Raw genomic sequence first — 6,962 nt, forward strand, 5'->3', positions numbered from 1 at the left:
GTGAGTATAAGATGAGGATGCGTCTCACATTCCCCTTTGGGGGAGGAAAGTCGGCCTCAGGGGCTGACTGAATATAGGATATCGTTGACGGGAGTTTGGGAAACTCCTAAACATTTGGATCGTGTCGTCTAACGTCATATAGCAGGCTTTGGGGGAGGGAACCAGGTAGAGTTCCAGTCAGTGTTTGAGTTCATTTGGGAGGATAGACGATGTGGGCACTCAACGTTGAGATGTGTTTGGATTGATAGATGAGCGATAGGGCTATGGTCAGTGATAATGTGAGGGTGAAAGTGTTGTAAGACTACGGGGGAGCCGTAGCATTCACTAGCAGTCAAATAGTGTGGAAAGTGTTGTAAGACTACGTGGGATCCGTAGTATTCACTAGCAATCGGGTAGTGTGGAAAGTGTTGTAAGACTACAGAGGAACCGTAGCATTCACTATCGGTCAGATAGTGTGGGAACTGTTGTAAGACTACGGGGGAGTCGTAGCATTCACTAGCAGTAGAGAGTGTTGTAACACTACGGGGATGTCGTAGCGTTCACGGATTCTTCCAGGTGATTTGGGCTAGGTCAGGCTAGTTCATAGGGTCGTGGGGGAGCCACAACTTAGTTAGGATCAGGACCAGAGGTGATTGACCGATCAGATATTCAGGGGCGAGCCCGGATGGTTATCGGAATTTAGGATGGAACCGGTAGAGACTGCTAAGCTAAGGGTTGGACCTTGTGATTCAGGATTTTGTGGTCAAGTAGTGCATGTTTTTTGTAGGGCTACGGCTGGGTAGCCCTGTTATTGGATCTCATAAGAACCTGGTGGTTGGACCGGGTGCGAGACTGGAAGTCTTAGGGAATCGGCTAAGAGTATTTATTAATCAGTCAAGTAAAGGATGACAGGAAGTCATGGTACATTATGCAATAGAGCCACGACATGTCGGAATCAGGAAACAGTGGGTCGACGAAGGCCGGGTATGATGTAAGTCTACAGCTATTCTGATAGTATTCACCTTTTTGGTGTTGGGTTCATTGGCGACAGGTTGTCAGCCTATCTCGATCGTATGGATCAATGGGTTGAAGGGGATATGGAAATTATGGTTAGATGAGGTAATCTGTCAGACGTCGTAGGGGACTACTGAGTGTGTTTTTGGCTCAGCAATCGGGTATGTGTGGGGTGCTCCAGACAGTTGGCAGACAGGTTGGGACCAGGGGGTCCCTGGGTGTTCTCCAGGAAAGCATCCATGTGGCAGAAAGAGGAGTAGGATTGACTTCAGTGATTTGGGGTATGTATGTGGAATTGCTTGTTATTCGGTAGTCGCGCTTGGTCGGTGATATTGTTCTTTAGGAAGCATCAGCGTATTGTGAGTGGGACGTATTCTATGTAGACTGGTTTCTTGGGAAATCAGTTCGATGATGATTTGTTGTGGGAAGTCTGTCAGGGAGACAGACCATCTCGAGACTTCAGATTTCAGATGGGGCAGGTGTGATCAGGTTGCAAGGAATTTGTTCATCTTTGTGTTCTAGGACCTTATGAGGATTGGATTCAGTTGCCTTGAGTAGGTTGTAGTATTCACGGGTTTGTGGCGGTGTTGCTCAGGTTGTCTTGTATGTTGGGGACGGTCATGCATGATTTCGAGGACGAAATCGAATTTAAGTGGGGGAGAGTTGTAACGCTCTGTTCCAAATTGACTCTTAGTCCGAGGTGGTGGCTCGAAGGTCGGTCATTATAAGGATGATGTCTCTTGGGAAGGTAAGATCTAGCCCCTTTTGGGTGCGGGTGATGTATTAGATGTGATCCAGGTGTTCGGTTCGTGTTTTGGAGCCTAGGGGTATTTCGGTAAAATGGTAGTTCAGGTTTTTGTGGAAAATGGACTTTTGTTCGGAAGGTATTTAGGAAGATATGAGTTGATAGAAGTGTAGGGCTTCTCGTTACCTTTCTGTGGATATAAGGATCGTCGAAAACGGATTTATAACGAAGAAGTTATGGCCTTCGGAAGTTTAGTAGTTTTAGGCTTAGCCAAGTACGTTGGGCGTACACAAGGAGTACGTTGGGCGTACTAGTGAAGAAGGCAGTACGCTGGGCGTAGTTTTGGAGTACGTTGGGCGTACTGACCAGGATGGTCGCGAATGTTCTCCAGAGTACGTTGGGGGTACCATATGAACGTTGGGCGTACGCCAATCAGACCTGAACCCTATTCTAGGGTCTTGGACCCTATTTAAACTCCTTATCTCATAAACTAACACTAATATCTTCAGCCTCCACCCCTCTAAACCCTATAAATCCTCATATATCATCCATGGTGGCATTTTGAGCTTATGGAGTCCATTTTTGGGGTGTTTGACCCATTTTCAAGAAGATGAAGATTGATGCAAAGATGGGAATCAAGGAGGAGCTTATGGATCTGGCTTTTAGGACTCATTCTCACCTTGAAAAAGTGGCAGCCCGGGAAGCTGGCAGGGCAGCAGCTAAGGATTTCTTCAGGAAGCTTCTGCATTCGAGGTGACTCTTCTCACCATGCTAATGGGTCTAAGGCACCAAGGCCGACCAATTTTATGTTATGTGGTATACTAGCTATAGTAGAGATATGTGGTATGATAGTTAGCTTTATGCTAAGTGGTATGCTAGTGATTATATGATATGTGTTATGCTAGTTGTCTTTGTGATACTTGCATGGAAGACCCCGGGGGGAGCCCGTGATATAAGACCATGTGGGGTAGCCCATGGCAGTCCTAGGTGAAGACCATGTAGGGTAGCCCATGGTATTGGATGTAAGACCATGTGGGGTACCCCATGGCAGTCCTTGGAAAAGACCATGTGGGGTAGCCCATGGCATTCTTACAGGTTTATGTATGCATGGCTTATGTAGTATATGTAGCTTTTATATCTAATATGGTATATGTTATGTGGATTGTGTGTGGGGTATGCTCTGGGGGACTCACTAAGTTTTGTGCTTACAGTTTATAGTTTTGATTTCAGGTATCATCGATTTGGAAATGAAGAGCTCAAATTGATCGCAGTGCACACACCTATGATTTCCGCAATGAATGATTTTGAGATGAACTCTGGTAAATGTTTTACGTAATGATGATTCGAAATGTTTGGAATAAATGGTATCAATGTTTTAGCTATATTAAAAATGAAATTTTTACCCTTTATTTTTGGGTCATTACATACATATTGTAAAATGGAATTTTTTTTGTATGATATGTTTTTTTTTTTTGCATTATGAGACATTAATTATCATTTAGTTTAAAAATTAGTAAATCAATAAAAGTATTTTTTTAGAACATTTACAATTATGACATGCAAAAATGTGTGTCGTCTTTCTTTATGACATGGGCTTTAATGATACTCAATACATATCGTAAACGTGTGTCGTAAATCCATGTTGTAAGGTTACGACACGCAAATGTATATCGTCTTCCTTTGTGACAGGAGGTTCCTTAACACGCATTTTCGTGTTACTTGTCCCTTTTATGACACGCATTGCGTGTCATTAAATGTAGCTTTTCTAGTAGTGTCTGAAACATTGAAATCAAGAACTATAAGCTAAAACTTAGTGAGTTCCCCCAATATACCCCGCATTAACAATACATATACAATGCATGCACACCGGGCTAGGGGTGTTCGTTTGGATGGATCGCTTTGATCCGATCCAATCAAGTGAATCCAAATTGATTTTGATTTTCCAAACATGAATCCGAATAGTCCAAACAAAATTCAAATCCGATTTGATCCAATCCATTTACAATTCGGTTGGATGGGTTTTAATAATTCTGTTTTCAACAACCAAAACATTTTAAACAACATATAATTATAATTTTACCCAATTTTACACAAAAAGCAAAAACAAATTATTTGGTTGTGATTTGAAATTTGTAAACAACTACTAAGAAGATATATTATAGTTTAATATTTTGTAAATAAATTTTCTTTGAGAGAAAATAGATATTAATTTTTTTTATTAGGTGAAACTTTTTGAACCTATTTGAAAAGTAAATTACAAAATTAATAAATAATTACAATTATATTAAAAGTAAATCTACTCTAATAAATGAAAATTTTTGTCACATGTCACACTTTCATTGATTTGGCCACATGTCATTTTGTGGTTATTTTCAATTAAATTTCTTCCACATGACATTTTCTAGTTTTTTCTATTTTATTAAATTTTAAATATAATAATTGCAATAAATGTTATAGTAAATGCATATCAATTTCAATAATTGACTTTCTTTTTAACTTCAACATTTCTAAACTAAAACTTCATTAGTTTCATTTGTTTATTTATCTAAATTATTTGTTTAAATTTAAAAGAGAAAAAATACTTTAGTTTTAATAATTCAATATTTTTCTAATTTTTCATATAAATTCAAACTCTTTTAAATGTTTAGAATTTTCATATTTAATTTTTTTTAAATGAACTCATGTAATACATGGGTCTTACACCTAGTAAATAATAAATTGTTATTTGATTTTTTTGGACTATTCGGTTCTTATTTTATAAACCAGAACCAATCTGAAATCCAAAATAATAATTCGGCTTTGTTGAAATCCAAAATCTGAATATCCGAACCAAATTGTCCAATTGGACAATTCGATTTTATCTGAATAAGTGAACAGCCCTACATTGGGCCCACAGAGTAACACTGGATTGCCCCATGGCCCACAATCATTGGACTGGATTGCCCCCGACCCACAGCACATGGCTGAAAAGCCCCGGGTTTGTTGGCCTACATCAGAAAGTTGTACCACCTCAATTGTGACATCCCCAATTTCACGGTCATTTTAAAAAATTTACTTATGCTTATTTAAAAATCAGAGTATTCATCTTAAAGAATAATAATATTGCGGAATTTTTCCCCAGAAAACATGATAAATATATTTTCAAAGCATTTCCGGAGAAATGTATTTTGTTTATATTAAAACTATGGGATGTCATTGTCAATGCAGAAACGTAAGCATAAACAGACCTTACATTCATTTACACTAATGATTTTCATCTCCTTTAATTTCTCAGTGTAATGTTTCTTCGTATCGATACATGTGATACAAATAAACTGAGTCGGTCAGGTTGGGAAACCTGGTGAGTACATAGGGTTTTCACCCCATAATAATATAGTTATTATGTTTCATCATCAAACAATTAATCCAATTAACCATCCCCATTATCTTTTTTATTCTTAAATATCTTCCCTAAGAATCATCTATTCCTCAATATTTATTCCTTAGGATTGTCCTAAGGAACAGGCACGAATTCATTCACTGCCAGGGTTTATATAACAGACACTAAGTCCACTGGACTGTCTAGAATAGTCTGTGGTTGTCATCTATACTATGCTAGATGCCTGTGGTTGTCCTCTATACTCTGCTATGCTTCTCATCGTCTATATCATCTTTCATCTCTCATCATTCATTTCTTCTTTCATCTACCCTTCTTTACCCAATATATTTGTAGGTATAAAAATACATATACAATTTAAATCAACTAAAACGTGTATATTTTGTTCATCCAGCATACATATCAAGAACACAAATACTATGCACACATAGCACGTAATTTATATTAAATATTTCATATATGTGTGTAAGATGAAAGTAACTATTCACTCACTTGTTTAAGTGATGACTCCAAACTTGGGCAGCGCTTTGCTTCTAACAAATTTATTTTCCTTCGACGAAAACTGGTATCATTATCATTAGATCTTAGTCTAATATTCATTGTGACTAATTAACTCAATGTTTGCGAATGATATTGTGTCACACCCCCAAACCGTAACGACGGAAACGTTCTGGGGTGGAGGACATCATGTTTAGTATCACAACACATGTATCATAGTAATCATAGTAACAAACAACCATTGTATTAATATTAAAGTGTTTACAAAGTAGTGATTCACAAAAGATTGAATCCAAAAGTAAATAACAAAACAAGACATGAAGCTACTATACTTCATCTTCTGAATCCCAGCTCATGTACATGTCTACTTGTTTCCTGAGAATACAAGTTATTTTGAAAGAGTAGATAAGCATTTAAGCTGGTGAGTTCATAAGTATTTTAGTGATGTAAAGTATGTTGTAATTTCTTTTAGAAAAGTTCGCCTATTTCTCCGGAAAATCCTATATTTCCTTATGGGATGAATGGTAAGTAAAATGACTCTATAATCCATTCTATGAGTACTAAATGGATACAAGTTATATACAATTTAGAGTAAACAGACAATCGATTGTGTGAATCTGCCCTAAGCCCACAACCAAACAAGGAAAAAGGAATGAGGCGGAAGTCACACATCCCATTGTTTGTTAGGTCTTTACTGTACATAACCCTGATGGATTCATTTGGTACTCATAGAGTTAACTGTAATAGTTCTTTTTAGAAAAGTTCGCCTATTCCTTCAGAAGATCCTATATCTTCTTATGTGATTATTGAAAGTAAAAATGACTCTAAAATTCCTTCTATGAGTACTAAATGGATACAAGTTATATACAATTTAGAGTAAACAGACAATCGATTGTGTGAATCTGCCCTAAGCCCACAACCAAACAAGGAACAGGAAGTAAGGCGGAAAGCACACATTCTATTGTTTATTATGAAGGGTTTGAGCATTCTAACACTCCTAAGGTGTACATGCAACCCTATAAACCTTGGATCTAAGTTTTACTAAGATACATGCAAATTTGATTTCCATGGTTATTAACCTAACTAGCATTGCATGCGGAACTTTTAAACATAATAGCTAGTTGAAGTACATACCTTTTGTTGTTTGGATTCCTTGAAAACCTTTTGAGCCTAGTACCTCAAGTGTGATGCCTCAAATCTCTCACACAACACCACAACACTTAGAATAACTTTGAGAGAAGTTAATTTACACCTCAAAATCGGCTAGCCCTCTATTACTTGCTTGTAGTGCCGATTTTGGTCATCCATGGGGTCTTTATATAGTTGTGTCACAAGTAGGGTTACACCATG

This window comes from Lactuca sativa, chromosome 9 (genome assembly GCF_002870075.4).
Source record: "Lactuca sativa cultivar Salinas chromosome 9, Lsat_Salinas_v11, whole genome shotgun sequence".
Classification (NCBI taxonomy): Eukaryota; Viridiplantae; Streptophyta; class Magnoliopsida; order Asterales; family Asteraceae; genus Lactuca; species Lactuca sativa.